This window comes from Cupressus sempervirens, chromosome 11 (assembly GCF_028749045.1).
Source record: "Cupressus sempervirens isolate cs-2001-9-10 chromosome 11, ASM2874904v1, whole genome shotgun sequence".
In the NCBI taxonomy this organism is placed as follows: domain Eukaryota; kingdom Viridiplantae; phylum Streptophyta; class Pinopsida; order Cupressales; family Cupressaceae; genus Cupressus; species Cupressus sempervirens.
In genome coordinates, this window is record NC_143128.1 from 413,056,504 (window position 1) to 413,081,749 (window position 25,246).

A 25,246-nucleotide genomic window follows, 5' to 3' on the forward strand; every position below is an offset into this window, starting at 1 on the left:
GTGTTTTTCAACACTTTACAGATAGTTTACCTACGGTCTTTGATGTCGCGATATTTCTCACTATCAGAGTCAACTCTTGAAGAAATGGCCAAGTGACTTGCACACACGCACTTTAACACTTAAACGACTGAGCTATGCTGATCTTTATCTACTTTGTGTGTTGTCTATGATGATTTCTTTGCCATGTGTTCCCTCCCTAATAGTCTTTCAAGGATGTCATTGACTAGAAGATTGGGAGTATGGGACATATTTTCTTGATTTCTGCTTATGGGTATACTTTTGTTTTTCTATAGTGTTGTAAGCATTTATGTTGGTCCTATTCAACACGTTGACTTACAAATGTATCATCCTTGACTATTTAGCAAGATCGCACTCAGGGTTTATCCTGGCGCTTATGCCTTGATACAAGTGTAATCTTGCTAAATTAAACTTAGGGAATCTAATTGTGTAGTTATCTTGACTTACATGTCTCTGATGCTTAGATTGGATTTCCACGTACCTATCTAATATCGATCATATTCATATCCTCATAGTTATACTAGTGATGGTTGATCTCATGATGTCCCTAATAAATGCTCAATGATGAAATTAAGAGTCTAAATGTTATGCACTTCTTTCTGGTAAACCACTTTTCATATTAGCTTGCATTTTAGGTTCATTTTCTAGCTTAGTCTTGCATTCTTGCATATGGGGAGAGCTCTCTCTTCATCTTTTCATAGACATGTCGGCTAACTCCTTTCATATATTTCTTTACTTGCTTCTTGTTCATGTCCTTTACCTTCTTAATCTTTCACTTCATCTCTTTTCTATCTTATCATCACATTATATAAATTTTTCACCTCTTAAATAATTTCAACATCCTAGATTCATTTTCGAGATCGAAATCCAAATTCGAGTTCATCTTGATGGTCAAAATTGTCTTTTAAAATTCTACTTTCTTCTGAGAAGTTAGCTGACCTTTTGAGGTCTAATCTCTGAATCATCACTGGGGCATCTTCATTTCTTCATGTCTTCATCATTTCCATACTTCATATCTACTTCAATTCACTGTTTCATGTCTAAAATCACCTTTCTACTCGTTTTGACCTAATTTTTATGATATATCCTTCAAGGTCAACTCTAATCAAATTGGGGCATTTTATCAGTTTTTTTTATAGTCATTCTTGGGTTCTAATCATCTATTTGTCATCTTGGACATTGCTATATTCTAATTTTCTCATGTCTAGCTAGTTTTTGCATCCCCTTACCTCATTTCAATTTCAATCTCGAGGGGGCAGAAATACTCTATCACTGATTGCTACAACTATCTATTTCTTAGGAGCATTTGTTTGATCTTTTCACTTGTTCTCGATCTATCTACTTTGCTAAGTGTTAGCATTCTTCTTGAATTCTGACATCATCTTTTTCTAGTGTTCAGTACTACCACTATCAGGCTGTACATTTAGGACTTGCTATCTTGTTCTACATTTCGTTCTTCAAAATCAGATATTTATATCTATCACCGCCTACTTGGCTTTCTATTTTCTTTGACATAATGTGTTCCCAGATCAATCACACATTATTCAAAGAGGGGCAAATGTAATCACCTAAAAATGGTCATCTAGACTATTAGCCCCTTTTTCAACATTTTGGCTAAATTAATTTAATCATTTACCTAGACCAAATCGCTAATAATCAATTTATTTGATTATAACCTATAGTTTGACTATGCTATCCTAAGTTCATTATTTGATTAAAAGAACATGTTCCCTTTTAATTAAATAAAAGACCCCATTATTCTAACCCACTTAAAGTGCACACATAAAGTCCTTTTTCTATTTTGCAATTAAAAGAAAAGGCTTTGTGACTTTTGTCTTATATGACAAGTCAACTTATATTCTATTGGTTGACTTGTGTGTGCACATGGATCACTCCTCTTTTTGAATTCCACCATTGATCATCCACCATCTTCATCTTGATCTCTACCATCCATACATCTTTAAAAGGGAGAGAGATTTCCCCCTCGATCCATCCTCATTTGAATATTGTCATGCTGCAGGTTTTCTAACAGGTTTCTTTGGAGCTTTGTGGAGAACTTCTCATTTCTTGTCTCATTCTCTCATTCCATCATATTAGCATAAGATCATATGGAATTCTTAGCATAGTTGCATGTTAGTTTAGCTTTCATTCTTGCAAATAATCTCACATAGCTTAATATTTGGTTTTGTAATACTCTCATACATGCTTAGCATAGCTGCATTTTGCATTACCATCTTAGCTTAGTTTCTATACTTACATTGCATTCTTGAGGGATTCCTTGAAGATATTTGCACTCTTGCTCTTGTCTCAAAGAACCTCTCGTTTCATGGTTTACTAGTAAGAAGAGTATCTCTAAGGCTCATCTGAGAGCCTTCTTATTCTTGAAATATACTCTCTTGCACTTCGTGGATAGGCAGCTCTAAGCCGGCATCCGAACATTCCAACTCATAGAATCGTTTGGATAGAAGGGTTTAGAGTGGGACACTTTCGAGTGTACATTATCCATATCAAGGTCTCAAAATGATACAAAGACAATGATACATCATTAAAAAATTAAAAGAGAAGAAGGAATTAGGCATCTAATTAAATAACCCTTCCTCACCGTGAAGAGGTGGAGGTGGAACATCAATGCGAGTAGGAGGGACTATACACCCTTGGATGCCTAAGAATATATAGAGAAGTGAATAACTTATCTTTCTGCTAGAATAGTTGTTGATTATTCATCATAATAGTAGGCCTCTCTAGAGTTATGATAATTGGCCTCACCTTGTGTAATCCTTAGTTGAGAAGTTAGCTCTGCAATCTACCTATCATGATCAATTACCATGCTAGCTCAGATGACCACCTATATCTAGACTATCACCTGGTACTATGCTACTCTCATTATTCTCTAGAGTCCCCTAACGACATCTTCTTATGTGGGCTCTCCTTTGGCTTCCTGCTCTAGAGGCCCGTCATAAAACATCAATAATTTAATATAAAAAATAAATTTTAAAAAAGGGGCATTTATTCATTAATTAATCCTAACATAATTAAGATCAAATCAAGTTTTTAAATCCTATGGCTAGAACTATTAATTAAAATGATCAATTATCCATATCATCACTAATGGAAAATCAAATTAATTCCCACCAATAAAGCTTATGTTTATGCAATGCATGATGACCATTATGCTGAGGGTGCTGATTTTGATGAGGACGTATACGCTGCCCATGGTGATGGTAGTGACGAGATTGATGTGTCATCATTTGTTGACCTCATACATCAAGGAGAGCTGAGAGAGAGTCAAGAGTAGCAGGTAAAATTTTAATTTTAATTTAAATATAAAGTACACATAATTATTTACTTTCTACATACATGTTTAATTGTATTAACCATATTAATTTGTACTTTTGAAATAACAGAGGATGGACGATACTGTTCCTCCTAGGAGGTAGTATAGTCTTTTTTTGAGACCTATAGACATCGATGTCCCTCATATGGTATGCACTTTGAATTACACTATAAAAATGTACATTCAAACTCTAATTTAATAACATGCTCTCATATGTTCTTTTTATCTAATTTTGTAGGGATTGTCTATAGCTACACAGTTTGATGTCAGTACAGGTCCTGCTTCAGTTACCACTGAGGCATAGCTTCAAATACATATGGTATGAACTTTTGATTGAAGATAAATAATTTGTACTATTTTTATGTATGTACATTGTTATTAACTTATAATCTGAACAATTTTGACTCATGTATATATATTTTATGTGTTTTGATTTGACGAATAGGAGATGGATTGTACTCATCCATACAAGCCTCGATATAGTCTATTTTTTACTCCATCTTATGATTATCTTGAAAGCATACCTATAGACACATCTTTGACATTGGCTAGTACTCAGGTAAGACATATATACATGTTAAATTTATAGTGTATAAAAAATTTAGTGTACAAATTATGTACTTTTTAGTTTTCATACTTTGGTATTATTCATGTATATATAATTTTGACTCAACATTAATGTATCCATAATTTTAGGACTATGTCACCATGAGTGTTGTTGAGAGCATGAGAGTTAGCTAGATGGAGGTACCTACATCATCCTTTGAGGTCAGTATTGTGATTTATGTACATAATGTATAGTTCATTATGCTCTAAAATAAATTTTTAAAAATGTATGTATTATAAATTATAGGACCTCACTACTGCTACATTTGGTAGTTTTCACAGTGTGCCTCCTCCTATTACTAAGGGACGCCCATCTCATGTGGTATTTATTTTATTATGTAGTGAATATTTAATTTATTTGCAAGCTAGATTTTGAAACCCATTTGAATTAAGCATGTACATGGTGAGACATGTCTCATGTTACATAGGGTGATCCATCGACCTAGGATGTCTCACATAATGAGACAACTCATATTACATAGGATGATCCATCTGAGTCCTCTTCACGTGGAGTAAAGAGGACATTTGATCAGATATATTATGTCTTGTTGGCACCTATAGATTGTGTTTTTATGACACATATTGTATATTTTGACACACTTTGTGTTAGGATAGTTAAAACTATATTATATATGTATTTTTTAACTTCATAGATGGTTTTATGATGTGTGTTAGACCATGTACTATTTTTTTTATGACTTCTTATCATGCTTGTGCATGTAGTATATATTATTATGTTTCATCATGTTTTAAGTAGTCAAACCATTTTCTTTATTGCAACATATTTTATTCATGAACATATGACACATTTTGTAAATATATATGCTAGATGAACAATAATTTTAACTATTTATAGAGCATTAGTACTGATATAAAAAATCTTATTGGATAAATATCACATCAAATTTATGCATTGAGATTCATACAAATAAAATTGACCTACTATTAAATAAATATTTTTCATCATAAAAATTTAAATTTATAAAATTTAGGTAAAGATTGAATATTTTTTTAATGAAATGATGGATGGTACCCTTCCTTTCACACATTATTGACCCTTATGATACATTACAATCATTAACATCCCATTTGTGTGTCCTATCATAGTTAATGTGTTCTAAGGGGTCTGAATAGGCCCTAAGATGTCCTAGGACCACTAAGAACCCATTATGATCCTTCATGATATATTAAGACCACTTAGGAACTATTATAATGCCTTTGGACATTAGGACCTAGTAGGACTCCCTAAGTCCTATTAACACACATATAAATCGGAGTACCTAGAAATGTATCATAAGGAGTCCTTATGTTTTTTATGTTAATGTAAGACTAATTATTACATACTAAGACATGTTAAGACCTATTAGAACCTATAGCACATATTAGGACTGAGTAAGACTCTATAGGTCCCCTTAATACAAATATGGATCTAAGTACCTAGAAATGTATCATAAGGGGCTCTTATGTGTTGTTTGGTAATGTAAGACTTATTATTACCTAATAAGACCTATTATATCCTAATAATACATATTAAGACTTATTAGAACCTATAAAAAATATTATGACCTATTAGGACTTTTATGTCCCCTTATGACACACATGTATGGATAACGTACCTAAAATTAATTTAAAATTAGGACCTAAAGTACTAATCCTAATTGACATAATTTTAACTATTTATAGAGCATTAGTACTGATATCAAAAAGATTATTGGATAAATATCACATCAAATTGAGGTAGTTTTAATGTGTCCTAATTGGTCCTAATATATTCTAAGGTTTTGAAATGGGTCATGGGGCCACTTATAATCCATTATGACCCCTTATGATACATTAAAATCATTAACATCCCATTTGTGTGTCCTATTATAGTTAATGTGTTCTAAGGGATCCTAATAGACCTTAAGATGTCCTAGGACCACTAAGAACCCATTATGACCCTTCATGATATATTAAGACCACAATTTAAAATCCAAGAGGAAACATTAGGACTAATTACAACCACTTAGGAACTATTATAATGCCTTTGGACATAGTAGTGTATCATATGATGGTGAATGTGTTCAAAGGGGTAATAATTAGTTTTTATGAGTCCTAATGGTCCCTAATGGATTAGAAGGGTTCTTAACGGGTCCTAAAAGGTCATGGGATCACTTAAAACACATTAGAACCCCTTAAGACACATTAGGACCCATTAGGGCATATTATAATCCATTAGTGTGTCTCAAATGTTCATTAAGATTATCTAAGAGGCATTAATGGATTTTAATATGTTTTAAATGGTCATAATGTGCACCCTAAACAATATTAATAGGCTTTCAAACCACATAGGACCAATCATGATCTGTTGTGAGATATTAGGACCACTTAGGACACATTACTATTGTACACTCGAAAGTGTCCCACTCTAAACCCTTCTATCCAAACGATTCCATGAGTTGGAATGTTCGGATGCCGGCTTAGAGCTCCCTATCCACGGAGTGCAAGAGAGTCTATTTCAAGAATAAGAAAGCTCTCAAATGAGCCTTAGAGATACTCTTCTTGCTAGTAAACCATGCAATGGGAGGTTCCAAAGACAAGATGCAAGAATGCAAATGTCCCAAGGAGTTCCTCAAGAATGCAATGTAAATGAAGATTAAACTATAATGAATATGAAAAGTGCAGCTATTCTAAGCATGGATGAGAGTGTTACAATATCATTATTAAGCTATGTGAGATTAAGATGCTATGGTATGAGAGAATGTAGACAAGAAATAGAAGTTCTCCACAAATCTCCAAAGAAACTTGTTAGAAAACCTGCAGCATAACAATATTCAAAATGAGGATGGATTAAGGGGGAAAGCTCTCTCCCTTTTAAAGATGTATGGATGGTGGAGATCAAGATGAAGATGGTGGATGATCAACGGTGGTATTCAAAAATAGGAGTGATCCATGTGCACACACAAATCAACCAATAGAATATAAGTTGACTTGTCATATAAGACAAAAGTCTCACAAGCCTTTTCTTTTAATTGTAAAATAGAAAAAGGACTTTATGTGTGCACTTTAAGTGGGTTAGAAGAATGGGGTATTTTATTTAATTAAAAGGGGACATGTTATTTTAATCAAATAATGAACTTAGGATAGCATAGTCAAACTATAGATTATAATCAAATAAATTGATTATTAGCAATTTGGTCTAAATAAATGATTAAATTAATTTAGCCAAAATGCTGAGAAGGGGGCTAATAGTCTAGATGACCATTTTTAGGTGATTACAACTATATCTTGCAATGGTTAATGTGTTATAAGAGGTTTTAATGGGGTCTAATGGGTCCTAATGTGTGCGAGTGGATCCTAATGTGTCCTAATGAGACCTAATGTGTACTAATGGGTCCTAAAAATCCCTAATGTCCCTTTAGAACATCTGACTAATATGGCTATAAAGGATCACAATGGGTCATAATGGTTCTTAGGAGGTTTTAATTAGTCTCAAGGATTCCTAGAACCACTTAGGACCCACTAAAACTCCTTAGGAAAAAATAGGATTGAATAGGTCACATTACAACCCTAAAGTGTATCCTACGATGATTAATGTGTTCTAAGGGCTCATAAAGTGTGTTAATGGTATGAATGGGTTCCAAGGAGCCATAATGGGTCCTAAGATTTCATATTACCACATATGGCCCATCAAAACCTCTTGGAAATATTAGAATGTACAAGGACAAATTAGAAAAGATTACTTTTAGGACTAAAATTATAAGTAATGTGTTGTAAGGGGTCCTAAGAGGTGCTAATTTGTCCTAAGGTGTCATAATGGGAACCCCTTCTAATAAATTACAAGCACTTATAACCCTCCCCATATTGCTCCCTCCCTCTCTCTCCCTCTCTTCCTCCTCCAAAAAAGCCTCTTCCTTTGGATTGAGTCTAGGTCTGTCAAAGCTACTAAATGCTCCTATAATAACCCTTTTAGATTCTTGTACTATAAAAATAGGTATTATAGTCAATTTTTTTGTCAAGATTCCATCGAGAAGTAAAGTTAAACCTAGAGATTCTTCTTTGCTTGCTTCAGAATTGATAAGGTCAAACTCAAAATTGGCATCATCATCTATAATAGTTGAATTATTCAATAAACTTGGACTATAGGAATAGCTTACTTCTTTGATCTCATTCACTTGTTTTTTCATTATCCTAGTAGAGATTGATGCTGTAGCATTCCTTTTCAACCTTGGAGAATCTAAATGTGATTTTTTAAGTTCTTACATTTAGGGTATCTTGAATTCTTTGATACATAGCCTACAGTATTCACTTCTACAACCATTTTCTTCCTATTCTTGGCCAATATTCCCCTTTCTTTTCCTTTAAGATTTGATATGGCTTTAGAGGATCTTGAATTCTTTATTACACAGCCTAGAGTATTCACTTTTGCAACCATTTTATTCCTATTCTCGGCCAATATTCCCCTTTCTTGTTTTTTAAGATTCAACATGAATTTTATAGGAACTAAGTTATTATGCAACCCCATCAACACTTGTCTACTTTTACATTGGGACTTAACTCCTATGGCCATAGTTGTTGTAGGGGCAATCTTATCTAATGAACCTAATGCTACTCTACAGCCCTGATTAATTGTATTTCTAGCTGAAACACTACAATTGTCTGACAAAGTATTTTCCTCCTTTGGAGCAACATAATTTCTCGATAAATTAACTATAAAACCATCTTTCATCTTTATTTTGCTTGAAAATAGCCAATTTCTACCATTCTCTTTGGCAACTATAAATTGATCTTGCTTGTTGGACAATGGGAAATTTCTACCATTCCCTTTTGTAATCACAAATGTATTTCCCCATCAACGCTTGTCTACTTTTACATTGGGACTTAACTCCTATGGCCATAGTTGTTGCAAGAGAAATCTTATCGGATGAACTTGATGCTACTCTACAGCTCTGATTAATTTTATTTCTAGCTAAAGCACTACAATTGTTTGACAATGTATTTTTCTCCTTTGGAGCAACATAATTTCTTGACAATGGGTATTTTCTACCATTCTCTTTGTTTTTGAAATTAAAAGTGACCAAAAAAAAGGGGGTCAGCCCATATACAATCAAAAATCTAGTAACCAGTACATTACTAACCAAAAACACTAGCAACCAAAAGAAAAACTAAGCAAGGTTCTAAAAGTCTATAGAAACAACCATAAACTAACAGCTAAGCTAACACCATAAAGGAAATAGACTAACTACGAAAGTTCCACAAAAACCAAAATGGCAACCAGGCCAACCCAAGTCGTAATTACAACTAAAATCCAACAAAACCAATACTACTAGTAAGGCATTAAGAGTCTTGGATCCAAAGGTCCTAGTAACTGATAAAAACATTAAAAAACTTAGTCTTCATTTTTCCCTTTCCCCTTTGTGTGTAGTAGGATCTGGGCCCAACCATCGGCAAGGAACTTGAAGAGCAACTTATGGTCCTCCATATCCAAGCCCGCATCCTCCTTCTCTTGTGCTAGTAATTGAAGGGTAGTGGTAGCAGCATGGGTAACTTTAAGGCCGAATTTGGAGAAGGTAAAGAACCCCTCCTCTAAATCTTTAACCCTTTTTCTAGGTACATGTATCACTCTTCCATCACCTCAGTCCCATCCTTAGGCCTCACTCCACCCTTTGCAGCATCGTCCTTATTTTTTGCACCTATAATTTATCCTAAACTCGTGGGTTAGAGGAAACCTTCAAATTATCCTTAACAGGGGATAAAATGGTTATGGGGGAATTATCCCTCTTGTTGTTTTGCTTTGAAAAGGTAATGGGTTTGAGGGAGAAGCTAGCAGACACATGGGTGGTCTCAATTTTCACCGCTTTTCCAACCGATGCTTGGGTCTAAGTATCATCCACTGAATTGTCCCCAAAGTTAAAACTTTTCTCCCCTTCCTCATCATCCTTCTTTGATTTGGAAATATATTCCTCCTCCCTTCTATCACTATTATTTCCAAAACTATCTACCTCAACATCCTCAACTAGATATCTAATGGACTTCTATTTTCTCCTAGCCTGGGTCTGAGCAAGCCTAGTAGATCTTCTCCTAGCTTTACCCCTAGTTTTGTCCCCCGAATCCTCTCCAAAAACCTCCACCAATTTTACAATTTTTATCTTCTTTTTTCCCTTTTTTTCCATGACTATATCAGGTTTTTTCTTTTTCTTATTTTCCTTACGAGGGGATGGCATGGGGGTATGAATTTTCATCCCCATACTTGAGCTTGGGGGGGAGTTCTAACCATGGCATGGGTTTTCCACAACCACCTCTCTAGGGGGGCACAAGGTGAGGTGAAACTAATAAAGATAGCAAGATTGCAAATAGTTGCTCTAGAAAATCATGTTATGATATCTTACCATTCTCTTTGTTAATATAAGCCCATCTTTCTTCTTTATCTTTCTCGGTAATGGCCAATTTCTACCATTGCCTTTTGTAATTACAAATGTATCTTTCTTCTTTGCCTTCCAGACTAGTTCCATCCTTGAAACAATAACAATAATATGGAAATGCAGTGATCAGTATGGAAGTCCAGTGGAAATCGAATCAGGAGTGTGAGTGTTAACAAGATATACATGAATCAAAAGAAAAGTTGAGTAAAGAGCAGTGCAAGCATTTGAAAAAGAAATAAGCGATTTATGAAACTTGTAAATTTATATCTAATGATCTTTTTGTCTTATTATTATTTGAAAAAATGTTTAACCGTTTAAATGAAATATTGATAATAATGTTGAGACATCGATAATGATATTATAAAGTTAAAAACTAGGCTAATAAGAAGAAGACTGTTAAGACATTTGTTATCATGATTGTGAATATTTTCAGAAAATGATTATTCAACCTTAGTTACATTGTTTCGTACATGGAAAATCTATATAGAAGGAAAAAAAATCATGTCACATGAAATAAAATAATATAAAATTAACAAAAAAAATGATGATATGAAAAATGAAATTCTTGATGATATAAAATTTGAAGTTATTGTTTCATATATTAAAAATTCTATATATTATGAGATTAAAAATGGTGAGATTGAAGCATTTTCACTTAAATGTATTTTTTAGTACTAGCAATTGTGCATTTGCAATAAAATTTTTGGTAGATTTATTAAGTATGGTAATTTTTAGAGAGGAGTCCCAAAAATGGGTTTAGAAAACTTATGGACAATTAGAACATGTGGGCATAAAGTTGAGTCCCACACTTTGTTTTGAACATGGTCCATAATGACAAAACAACATAAACATATCACTTTAACATATACCCATTTCTCCCTCTCTATTGAAAATAAGACATTTTCTTAAAGTGTAAGTGTTTTCCCAAAGTGGATCCTATGAACATGAACATGCACATGCACATCAAGCTATCCAAAAGGCCTAATAAAGCAACATGACTATTTCAATATTGTAGTGGGGTATATGTATATCTACATTGCCCATGATGACTATTAGGGCATTGTGGTTGAGTGTATGTACATCTATACTACTCATGATGAGAGACTTGTCGAACTAGGTAAATGAAGAGGGAAATAGGTGATGTCCTTTCAAGATTTTGATGTTTGTGCACTTCAACTACACACCACCCTTTGTCCTTCATCTCCAGTATCTATTTTATTTATGTCTTCATATTCTTTGTTATTAATTAAAACGAAACAATGACTTTATGATTTAAATCATTTATAAAAATAGTATGATAATCAATTTATTTATAAATGTTCATATTTATTATAAAATATATTCTCATATTTTATTTTATATTATTTTATTGGTTAAGGATATTTGATCTAACAACATAAAATGTTTAGAAATGCAACAAGATTAATCATATCAAATTATACAATTTATAGATATTATTTTTAAAAAGTTAGGTAGATTGTGTTATATTTTTTCATCAAGGTTATGGATTGCACTTTGCAATCCATAATCAATATTATACAAGAGATCATTGAGTGTGATCTGAAAATTTCATGGAAAAAAATTCAACATATTCTAACCACATAAATAATAATTCAACAAGATACACATCAAACTCTATTATATATAGCTCAATGCTTTCATTATCGTACAATAACTCTAATTTTTACAAAAGAATCTCAAACTTTCAAAAAAATGTATTGGTAAGATTTGAGATTCCCATTCTTAGTCATGTATGATAACTCATTTTGTGAATTGGACATAGTGTTAATGCAATTTGATAACAACACTACATGAGAATCAAATATAGGGGTTCTAAGTCTTTCAAATATGACACTTTATTTCTCTACTAGATTTCTCAACTCAAATGTCGCATTCATGGAAATGATTATACTTGTACACTTGATTTGTGTCACACTCTAAACCCTTCTATCCAAACGATTCCATGAGTTGGAATGCTTGGATGCTAGCTTAGAGCTCCCTATCCACGGAGTGCAAGAAGTTAGTATTCAAGCATGAAGTCTCTCAGCCAAGCCTTAGAAATGTACTTCTTGCTAGTAAACCATGCAACGGGAGGTTCTTTGAGACAAGAGCAAGAATGCCAATATCTTCAAGGAATCTCTCAAGAATGAAATCCAAGTATGGAAACTAAGCTAAGATGATAATGCAAAATGCAGCTATGCTAAGCATGAATGAGAGTATTACAAAACCAAATATTAAGCTATGTGAGATTATTGCAAGAATGAAAACTAAACTAACATGAAACTATGCTAAGAATTCCATATGATCCTATGTTAATATGATGGAATGAGATAATGTAGACAAGGAGTGAGAAGCTCTCCACAAAGCTCCCAAGAAACCTATTAGAAAACCTGCAGCATAACAATATTCAAAAGATGGATGGATTTGAGAGGGAAAGCTCTCTCCCTTTTAAAGTTGTACAGATGGTAGAGATCAAGATGAAGATGGTGGATGATCAACGGTGGAATTTGAAAATAGGAGTGATCCATGTGCACACACAAGTCAACCAATAGAATATAAGTTGACTTGTCACATAAGACAAAAGTCTTACAAGCCTTTTCTTTTAATTATAAAATAGAAAAAGGACTTTATGTGTTCACTTTAAGTGGGTTAGAAGAAAGGGGGTCTTCTATTTAATTAAAAGGGGACATGTTCTTTTAATCAAATAATGAACTTAGGATAGCATAGTCAAACTATAGGTTATAATCAAATAAATTGATTATTAGCAATTTGGCTTAGGTAAGTGATTAAATTAATTTAGCCAAAATGCTGAGAAGGGGGCTAATAGTATAGATGACCATTTTTAGGTGATTACATTTGCCCCTCTTTGACTAATGTATGATCAATCTGGGAACACATTATGTCAAAGAAAACCAAAGCCAAGTAGGCGATGATAGATATAGATATGTGATTCCAAAGAATGAAATGCAGAAATATATAGCAAGTCCTGAATGCATAGCCTGATAGTGGTAGTACTGAACATTAGGAAGATGATGTTAGGATCTATAAAGAATTCTAACATCTAGCAAAGTGAATAGATCGAGAGCAAGTGATAAGGTCAAACAAATGCTCCTAAGAAATAGATAGCTATAACAATCAACAATAGAGTATTTCTGCCCCCTCGGGATCAAAATCGAAATGAGGTAAGAGGAAGTAGAAAGTAGCTAGACATGGGAAAATTAGAATAGAGCAATGTCCAAGATGACAGATAGACGATTAGAACCCAAGAATGACTATTAAAAAAATGATAAAATGCCCTAATTTGACTAGAGTTGACCTTGAAGGATATAGCATAAAAATTAGGTCAAAATGAGTAGAAAGGTGATTTTAGACATGAAACAGTGAATTGAAGTAGATATGAAGTATGGAAATGATGAAGACATGAAGAAATGAAGATGCCCCAGTGATGATTTAGAGATTAGACCTCAAAAGGTCAGCTAACTGCTCAGAAGAAAGTAGAATTTTAAAAGACAATTTTGACCATCAAGATGAACTCTAATTTGGATTTCAATCCCAAAAATGAATCTAGGATGTTGACATTATTCGAGAGGTCAAAACTTTATATAATGTGATGATAAGATAGAGAAGAGATGAAGTGAAAGATTAAGAAGGTGAAAAGACATGAACAAGAAGAAAGTAAAGAAATATATGAAAGGAGTTAGCTGATATGTCCCCAAAAAAAATGAAGAGAGAGCTCTCCCCATATGTAAGAATGCAAGACTAAGCTAGAAAATGAATGTAAAATGCAAGCTAATATGCAAAGTGGTTTACCAACAAGAAGTGTATAGCATTTAGACTCTTAATTTCATCATTGAGCATTTATTAGGGACATCATGAGATCATACAACCATCACTAGTATAACTATGAGGATATGAATATGATCGATATCAAATAGGTATGTGGAAATCCAATCTAAGCATCAAAGACATGTAAGTCAAGATAACTACGCGATTAGATTCCCTAAGTTTAATTTAGCAAGATTACACTTGTATCAAGACATAAGTGCTAGGATAAACCCCAAGTGTGGTCTTGCGAAATAGTCAAGGATGATACATTTGTAAGTCAAAGTGTTGAATAGGACAAGCACGAATGCTTACAACACTATAGACAAACAAAGTATACCCACAAGCAGAAATCAAGAAAACATGCCCCATGCCCCCAGTCTTCTAGTTAATGACATCCTCGAAAGACTATTAGGGAAGGAACACATGGCAAAGAAATCATCATAAATAGCACACAAAGTAGATAAAGATCAACATAGCTCAATCATTTAAGTGTTAAGTCTGTGTGTGTAGGTCACTTGGCCATTTCTTCTAGACTTGATCCTAATAGTGAGAAATATCGTGACATCAGAGATCGTAGGTAAACTATCTGTAAAGTCTTGAAAAACACTTAATGTCAAAGTGGGTGGGGGTAGTGTTGAGAAACATTATTTTGTGAGTTTTCAAAGAAACCCTAATGCACAAGAATACCTCAATAGGCTAAGTAGCTATGCCCCTGAGATGAGGACAAGAGACAATTCCAAGCTAGGAAATGTGTAGCAAAGTGGATGATTGAGACTGATAGACATAGGTGCGAGGGTTTCAAGTAGCGCCTATTTCCAAGTTTTCACCACTTAATAGATTTTTTCAGGACTTTTTTCATTTTTTTTTTTATTTTTTTATTTTTTTGGTGATACATCAAAGTGCCTATTGCTAGGTTTTCACTAAGAAGATCTTTTTTTTTCAGGACATTTTCTGATTTTTAGGATTTTTTTTCAAGATCATAGATATATACAAGATAGCTGAGCAACAAGCCTCTAAGTATAGAACTTCTTCAAGTGTAGGATGTTGATAGGCTCTGCAAGTTCTTCTCCCTCTGAAGTAGACAATTGGTAAGCACCAGACCCAAATGTTGCTATGATAATGTAAGGACCCAACTAGTTAGGTTCAAATTTCCCTTTCTGTTTTTGATTTTGCTGATTTTTGGGATTCTCTCTAAGCACAAGTTCACCAACTTGGAACTCATAGGGGTGAACCTTCTTGTTATATTGCGTAGACATGTGCTTCTGATAAGCTCTCATGTGATCGAAAGTAGCCTTGCGACGTTCATCTAGAGTCTCTAATTCCTGTACTCACATAGCTCTATGGTCTTCATCGGTTATTAACCCATGTAAGGAGACGCACAAGGAAGGTATCTCAACTTCTAAGAGGAGAACAGCCTCAGAGCCATAGAATAGAGAAAAGGGTGTAGCCCCTATAGGAGTATGAATAGATGTTCTATAGGCCCAAAGTGCCGAATTTATTTGCAAGTGCAGATCTTTTCGAGACTTGTGAACTATGCAGTGTAGAATTTTCAGCAGTATTTTATTAGAGGCCTCAGCTTGGCCATTCCCTTAGGGATAGCAAATGAAGGACCAGTGTTGCTTAATTCAAAACTTTTTGCACAACTATTTTAACTTCTTATTCTTGAACTGCCCTCCATTTTTCGTAACAATAGAGGATGGGATACCATATTGGCAAATGATGTGATTCAGTATAAATAGGGCAACATGTTTTCCTGTAGCAACAGATAATGGTATAGCTTCAACCCATTTAGTGAAATACTCCATTGTTGTGATGATGAATTTATGACCGATGGAAGAGCTTGGATGAATCTTTCCTACCAAGACAAAGGCCCATTGCTGAAATGGCCAATATGTCACAGAAGGGATTAATTCTCACCTAGGAGCATGTATCAAGTTGCCATGGAGCTGACATTTCTGACAGGACTTTGCATAGCACACAACATCAGCTTGCATGGTGGGCCATTAATAACCTGTCCTAAGCAATTTTCAGGCAAGTGCAAGGCCATTAGAATGTGCCCCAAAAATGCCATCATGGACTTTAGCAAGTGCCTTCTCAGACTCTTCTAGCTCTAAACATCTAAGAAATGTTCCATCTAGACATTTCCTATACAAGTCACTAGAGACCAAAGTGTAGTGTGAGGTATTACGAAGGAGTTGGAATTTTTGGTTACGTGTGAGGGTTTTGGGAATAACCTGATCACGTAGGTAGGAGAAAATAGCCACATAGAAGGAGGAATCGTGACCCACAATAGTGTAGATCACCTAGTTATCTAAGGAATCATAGGCTGGATGACACAATTCTTCCACCAAGAACTCAAATCATGATTCATGTTCTTGTAATTGGAGGATAGATGCTAAGGTGGCCATAGCATCAGCAGCCTTGTTTTTTGCTCTAGGAATCTGTTGGAATGTTACAAAGGTAAAATAATTCCTTAGAGTGTCTATCAACTTTTTATAAGGGATCAATTTTTCATCCTTTGTTTGATATTCATTATTCACTTGGTTCACAACCAATTGAGAATCTCCATAGATGTGTAGCTCAGTTATTCGCCATTCAAGGGCCATTTTGATCCCATTTGTTAATGCTTCATACTCTACAATGTTGTTTGTACATGGGAACAATAGTTTGTAGGACTTTAGAATTGTATAACCATGAGGGGAAACAAACAAAATCCCTGCTCTAGCTCCATTCTATGTGTAGGATCCATCAAAAATCATCTTCCATGTTCTGTTAGTAATGTACATGATCGAGGTATCTAGAAACTCAATTTGCATAGGTACTACATCTTCAAGTGGGAAGTCAGCCAACTGGTTAGCTATGGCCTATCCTTTGTTTGCCTTACGTTCAACATACTGAATGTCAAATTTGAAAAGAATCACCATCCATTTAGCAAGGTGACCAGTAAGTGTAGCTTTACTTAATAGATATTTCAAAGGGTCTATCTTGGCAATCAAGTGAACTGTATGGGTCAACATATAATGTTGGAGTTTTTGGGAGGCAAAAACTACAGCAAGGAATGCCTTCTCTATACTTGTATAAGCCACCAAAGTTTGACTGATATAGTATATGGCTCTTTCTGTACCCTTGTCATCACTTTGGGCTAAGAGTGCTCCTAGAGAAGAATCCATAGCTGAAATGTACAGAATCAAAGGTTTTCCCAAAATGGGTGGCATCAAAACTAGCAATTTTTCCAAGTAGCCTTTGATTTGATTTAAGCTTTGTTGACAGTCACTGTTCCAAATATGGGTAGATCCTTTATGCAATTTTTTGTTGAAAGGTTGAGCCTTATCAGCTAATTGAGAGATAAATCTTCTTATGGATTGTAGCCATCCTTGTAGACCTCTAAGCTGACTGATAGTCTTTGGTGGAGGCATATCCATGATAGCTTGGACCTTTTCAGGGTCAACCTCAATGCCTTTTGCTGAAATGATATAACCTAGCAATTTTCTAGAAGTGACACCAAAGGCACATTTTTTTGGATTCAGCCTAAGTTGGAATTGTTCCATATGGTCCAATATCAAACTAAGGTCTTTGAGATGTGTGTCTCATTTCTTTGATTTTGCCAATGTGTCATCAACATAGTCTTCCACATTTTTATGCATCATATCATGAAAGATGGTTGCCATTGCTCTTTGATATGTAGCGCCAGCATTTTTGAGCCCAAAAGGCATGACATTCCAGCAAAAGGTACCCCATGCACATGTAAAGGCTATCTTTTCTTGGTCTGTTGGAGCTATCTTTATTTGGTTGTACCTAGAAAATCCATCCATGAGCGAGTACATCTCATAACCCGCAGTCATGTCCACTATCATATCGATGTTTGGTAGTGGAAAGTCATCCTTGGGGCATGCTTTATTAAGATCTCTAAAATTAGTACAAACTCGTATGGATTTGTCATGCTTGGAGATAGGTACAATGTTGGAAATCCACTTGGCATAATCAATGGCCCTAATAAAGTTTGCATTCAATAGTTTTTCTAACTCTATCTTGACCAGTAGGGCCACATGTGGATGCATTTTTCTCAACTTCTGTTTGACAGGCTTGACATCTAGTGAGATTGATAAGTGATGCATGATGAGATCTGTATCAAGCCTTGGCATGTCAGAGTATGTCCATGCGAAGTTGACCTTCTTATCTTGAAAGAATTTAGCAAACTATGTCTTTTCTTCGTCTGACAAAGATTGAACTACATGGATAATCTAAGGACATTCTTCTATTCCCAAGTTCATAGGCTGTGTAGGTTCAACTAGAACCGAAGGTCTATCCTAGAAATAGCTTGGAAGACTACCAAGTACCTCATCTGCAGGTGCCTCAAAGAGGTTTTCACCATTAGATACACCTTTATTTTTACTTTTTTGAGGATCAGACACCACCACAATGTGGTTTTTGCCATCTGATCGCTTATTTTTCCTTTTAATTTTTTGACTGAGGTACTTGATATCTAATTCCATCAGGTTAACCGTGGGTTTTCTGGTGGAAGAAATGACAGGTTCAATTGTGTTTAGATAACAAGCGATCTCATAGTCATTTTGCAAAGATCATATTTCAGGTCTTTGATTTTGGATAGACCAATCTATGAGATCTGGGTAAATTAGCGAGAATGAGGGAGAAGTTTCAATGTGATTGATATGGAAGGAGTCATCTCTAGTGACCTATGAAGTTGAGCCTATAGAAAATGTTGTAATAGAGTCCAGCTCAGGAATAGTCCTAGAGGAACTAGCATGATCCATTGAGACATGTTGTGAGTCAAACTCATCCGACCCCATACTAGACCATTTGACTACATCGGGTTGGGTTACATAGGCATGAATGACATCCACCCCCAGCTCGCAAGATGCATCAGAGAGGCTTTCCCACTCATACTCATGAGAATTTGTACTTTGACCCCTAGCTATGAGATGAGAAATATTCTGCCTAATTCATCCTCTATTTATGTCCTCAGAAGTAGACCCTTCTTGTTCCTTTTGTTAGGAGGTAGAAGCTTCTTCATTATTAGTAGTCAATATTTCTTCTCCACAAAGGAGGGAAGTGAGAGGAACAAAGTCTTCATCTTGTGTAGTAGTAGCAATTATGAGAGAGTCATCATCCTCCGATTCACTAGACATGAGCAATCTTCGATCACAGTTTGGTGTATTATTGTTTAGCCCAAAGCCTAAACTAGTGGTGTCTCAAGCATCACGACCTTGAGTGTGACTTAAAGGTTCAACTAGAGTGTTCTTACAACTAATTAAGGACCTGTGGCCCAGGTAGCCCATTTTTGTCAGAAATTTATAGCCTTTTCCATATTTTTTGGGAGAAATAGGGGTAGTCATTGTAACCTCCTCATATTTCTCTTCTCTATAGATCCAGTCCCTAATGGCTTGTTCTTCCTTCTCTGCTTCTCGTGGTATGGAAGATTGCACAAAAGTGCCAAAAAGTGTCATAGCAAAAGCAGAAGACTTCTTTGCAATAGTTGGTTTCCCATAGGACCGAGGGGAAATTGGTAAGGCAGCAATAGAGTCCAAAGTGTACTCGCCCATACCAAGGCTCATCATTTTTAGTTTTTGTTCACATTCTGTGAAAGATGGTGCTAGCTCATGAGAAGAGCGATTGTGCAGGACTAGCATTTCAGCAGCAGATAATGGGTTGATAGACATGGAGTTGTCATCGGGGACAACCACTTCAGTACCATTAAAAGGGAACTTAATGCACTGATGGTATGTAGAGGGTACTACTTGCATATCGTGAATCCATGGTCATCCCAACAACAAGTTGTATGCAAGTGGTATGTCTAAGACTTGGAAAATGATATTCTTCTTAACTGGACCAACTCTGATTAGAAGTACAATTAGACCTTTAGAAGGCCTTTCGACCTCATCATAGGCCTTTATAGTGATCTTGTGCTTAGGATTGATGGAAAATTTAGACATGCCCAATTGTTGAATTATATTGAATGAAAGGATATTTAACCCTGCACCATTGTCTATCAGGACTCAGCGGACGTAGGTACGAAAGATTTGAACTTCAACATGAAGAGCAAGGTTATGGGGCGACTAAGAGCTCGATCATCTTCTTTAGAAAAGGTGAGATAGTGAGGTGAGGAGATGTGGTTCACCATAGCTTGGAATTGTTATACATCAATATCTATGGGAACATTGGCAGAACGTAAAGCTTTCTCAAGGATATCCCTGTGCAAAGGAGATAACTCTAGCAATTCAAAAATGGAGATTTTTGCTTGTGTGCGTTGAAGTTGGCTAACAAGATCATAGTTGGAGATCTTGGAAGTAATTGGTTGCTTAGATGATGAAGCATTTTTAGGATCATTAGCAACTTTTAGGACAACCTTAGATTGCCCCCTAGTGACAGCGTTAAGTGGTTCACCCTGAGAAGATGAAGACTCAGCCACTCGGAGTACCACCTTGGGTCTAGTATCAGTATGATCTTGAGGAGTGGATCGTGTCCTTAAGACCACTCTTGGTCATTCATCTTCTGCGTCATAATTTGGCCAGTTGTCATTGCTAGAGCTTGCCATACATATGTATTCAACTGGCTCAAGCATGCTTATAACATTATCAGTGTTAGCGTAAGCATAACTGATTTTAGCATCATGATTCTTTTTGGTAGCTACCCTTGAGGTCTCACCCTTTTCATATTCAGGTAATGGTTTTTGGAAAGCCTTATGATCAGTATTCTTAACAAGGCCATCGGTAACAACTTTGCTAGCTTTGATGAGGTCTTGAATCACATCTTTGAGTTTGAAGCAATTCTTTGTGTTATGTCCTTTACTTCGGTGATAGTTGCAAGTATGATCTTCTCTCCACCATGGGGGTCTAACAGGTGGGTCGTAAGGATGTGAGTTGTCTGGAAAGGTAACCAATTTGTTTCCAATTAAGGTTTTTAAAACCACTTCATAAGATTCGATCATAGGTGTGTAAACACGTCGCTTCTTTGCAAATTTAGAGACTTTGTCAAAGGGTTATGGTTTTGAACCTTCTTGTTGCTTTTTTGCATCGATGGCATTGGAAAGGTTAAATATAGGTTCCTTAGTCTTAGGAGTGTCCACTACTCTATCATTGACAACATACTTGTTTTTGTTCCAAGGTCTGCCTTTGTCTTTACCATTTCCATTGTTAACTCTATCCTTGTTTATGGCAATGTCACCTCTTTTGATAGCAACATCCTCAATGTGATATGCACTTTCTACCATGGCATTGAAGGATGTGAATAACTATTTTCTTAGATCAAAGTATAATTCAGGTACAAGCGTATTGACAAAAATGTCAATTTTATCAGCCTCAAGCACTTGCCAAGGTTATCGAGAGTATAAAGATCTCCATCATTGAAGGTATATTGCAAAAGATTCTCCTAGTTTTTGTTTGATGTTGCATAAGTCTAGCACAATCACAGGATGTTGAATGTTGTATGAATATTTCTGGATGAAGTATTGTGCAAGTTCGTCAAATGTTTTAAGAGGAGGACTTAATTTTGTGAACCATTCCATAGCTTTTCCTCTTAGACTTCTTGGAAAAAAATGCATAAGAAAGGTGTCTTCATGGATAAAGTCCATGCTAATAGCATAGAAATGTCTCACATGGTCATGAGGGTCACCATTTCCATCGTATTTGTCATACTTAGGAACCTCTATATCCTTAGGAAATGGCAGCATGTATAGACTCCTATCAAATGGAAGAGCGCAAATTGATTCAACAAATGATGTCTTAGGTGGCTCTTTTGAAGTTTGCAGTTGTGCAAATTGTTTCATTAGTTCCTGTATTTCTTCCCTTAAGATTTCACCCTCAGTGGGCTCTTGCTTTGGAATAATATGTTCAAAATTAAAACCTTGACAGAGTTTCCATCCCCTAGCTGTCATGTATCAGAATTATTGGTCTCCATTTTCCTCTAAAGCATTGAGCATTAGTTTTTGGGCAAAGCCATCTTGTTGAAATTTGATCATGTCTTTGCTAGTTACTTCTTCATCACTATCATGATGAGATGGTTTAGGTGAAGGACATGTGCCAGCGGTAGCTCTAGGAGTCCTTGGAGGCGTGTGATTACCATCATTGTTCTCAAAAGGATTTCGAGGACATTTTCCTTTATATCCTTCATAGCGTGCCTAATTGTCAATTTCAGCTTGTTGATTTTCTCTCTCCATAGCATATATAGCCTCCAAAGTCTTTTGGGTTTCACGTGCTTTTTCTTCTCAGTGACATTTAATTTCATTAGGGTGCACCATAGTGACTATACCACTCATATCATCGGGTGTCTCAAAGGGTGTACCAAATGGATTCTCAAAACTATAAAGTGGGTTGTACCGAATGTTAGTTGTTTGTGTTTGAGAAAATTTGAGATTCTTATCACAAGGTTGTTTGCGAGGACGTTTGGGTGGTGTTTCTAATTGCTTGAAAATGAAAGGCATGTGGCTACCATTACCAACTTGATATCTAGTTGTGACCGTCATGTAAAGAGTTTTCTTTGTTTAGTAGGACAAGAAAAGTGAGCCAAATTTGAAGCTTTTACGATTAGGACTAGTCACTTGTCAAAATGTGATAGATGGCTTGTCAAACAGTGCTCAAGATCTTACAACAAAGGTGACTTGAGCCGAGCGGATGAGCGAGAAGCTCAATAGCGGATAGCTAGAATAAAATAATAGCTGAATTTTGACAAGTGATTCATCAAGACATTTCAAGACTTACATTCGACGGACTAAACCCATCTTTTCAACCTAGGACGAATTCTTCACACACTGATATGTAGCCAGGATCAAGGGTGACCAGCATGATGCTCCTTAAACCAAATAAATCCAACTGCAAACTTTGTTTTTGACCCAAAATGACTCTAGGTGATACTTTCTCAAAAGGAGGGTGACATAAGTTCAACAAATAGTGTCACACAACAGAATTTCACAAACGGTGTGACATATTTCATTCAGGCGATAGATATTTGAACTGAGTGCGATAAAATATTCTACACAGTGTGACAGAATTTACTACTGACATGCGACAGACTTTTTTGAAAAAAATGTCACACGATACAATTTTGTGCAAAAAAAGTCAATTTTTGGTTTGAAGTGCGTTTCAATTTTTTAATCAGATAGTCGTTTCAATCAGACAGCGTTTCGTTTCAGTTTGTATCAATAAACAACAAAGTTTGCAAACAGTAAGTGTTGTAACATGTCTCAAAACAATTGATCAAAGGCAAAAACAACCTTGTCAATATGCATTTGGGATATCAGAACGACCTTCCTAACAAATTTTTACTGGAATGTTTATGTTGTAAGAATGTTAACACTGGTCAAAACATTGAAAACAATAGCCAATCAATCTACCTTAAAGTCATGGTTCATTACTAAACAACTTGGACCATGCTTGATGCTCCTTTGCCTCACACCAAGTGGTTTCCCACAAGAGATATCTACTTTGTCATGGAAGTGCCATAAGCACAACCAAGGGAACACATATGGTGAGTGTAAATCTTGGAGTGATCTAGGTAGTCAACTAGGATTGATCCTTGCACCAAGAAATTGAGCGGCTAAAAAGGGTAGTTACTAACTTAGGGTTTTTAGATTGGGCTTCCGTTCATAGTGTTCCTCTTTCTCCCAATTATGGGACACCTCACCTTGCAATGAGTAACTGATCTCGTGATCATAAGAGTACCTTAAGCATTCTTTCCTAGTGATCTCCCTATGGTTGAAATCCCATAAGTGATCATACTAGGCGAAGACAAACACTAGGTCTACCAAAGTTTTTTGTCCTTGGTAGCCTTGAGTTTATAGTGGGTTGGAAGAGCTAGATAATCGGCTTGTCCACACTTGGGTCGTCCCTCTCAGGTTGTCCGAGAGCAGGCCCTTTAAAGGATTCTAACCACACAAAGTAGAGCAACTTTCAGAAGTCAAGATTTTTGTTTCACCACAAGGGTGAAGAGCATACTCTCGTATTCCAATCGTTTCCTCCCAAACATGCCAGGAAGATTCAGTTACCCCTTGCTTTTGAAACCAAATGGCAAGTCAAGATTTTTGATTCACCACAAGGGTGAAGAGCATACTCTCCTATCACCAAAAGATCCCAATCACAAGTTTTATGTGCCTATAAAAGTGAACAATTATTCAATGCCACACATGGAAACAAAAAATCAAGCAAGTTTGGGTTTTTATGCTTTGGGCAGCCCTGCAAACAATGTTAGTAGCCCTTGCGCATTTGAAGCTTTGACATGCATTCTTTTGTATGCAAGGTTTCAATTTTTTCTTCACAAAAAGGGTAACTTGCAATCACAACTCGTTAGCCCACAAGTTAGCACAAAATAATCACAAAAATTGTGAATAAAACCTCTGTAAAACAGCCTAGAACTCTGCTTAAAAACAATAGTCAGCCAGCTAAGAAGAAATTTGATCAAAACCCTCAAGGAACGAGCAAAAAAATGTTAGGCAATACTTTTTGCTAAACAAATGTCGCGCGATACTTCACAGTATAGCGAGGAGACAATTTTTTTTCAGGCGATACATTTCCTTCAGCCATGTGACAGTAATTTTGCAAAGAGGGTGACAGTATGTAGGCTATAAGTGCGACACTATTTCCAAAAAAGTGTCGCACGACAATACTGTGAACTATCGCGCGATACTAGAAAAATGTCGCCCAACACTGCGACTGTAAAAAAAGAAAAAATGTAGAGCAGTAAGGGAAATGCAAGCAAAAATAAAAAAATGTAGGGCAAAACGTACAGTCCGGCCTCACGGTGGGTGCAAAAAATGTACACTTGATTTGTGTCACACTCTAAACCCTTCTATCTAAATGATTACATGAGTTGGAATGATTGGATGCTAGCTTAGAGCTCCCTATCCACGGAGTGCAAGAAGTTAGTATTCAAGCATGAAGGCTCTTAGCCAAGCCTTAGAAATGTACATCTTGCTAATAAACCATGCAACGGGAGGTTCTTTGAGACAAGAGCAAGAATGCCAATATCTTCAAGGAATCTCTCAAGAATGCAATGCAAGTATGGAAACTAAGCTAAGATGATAATGCAAAATGTAGCTATGCTAAGCATGAAT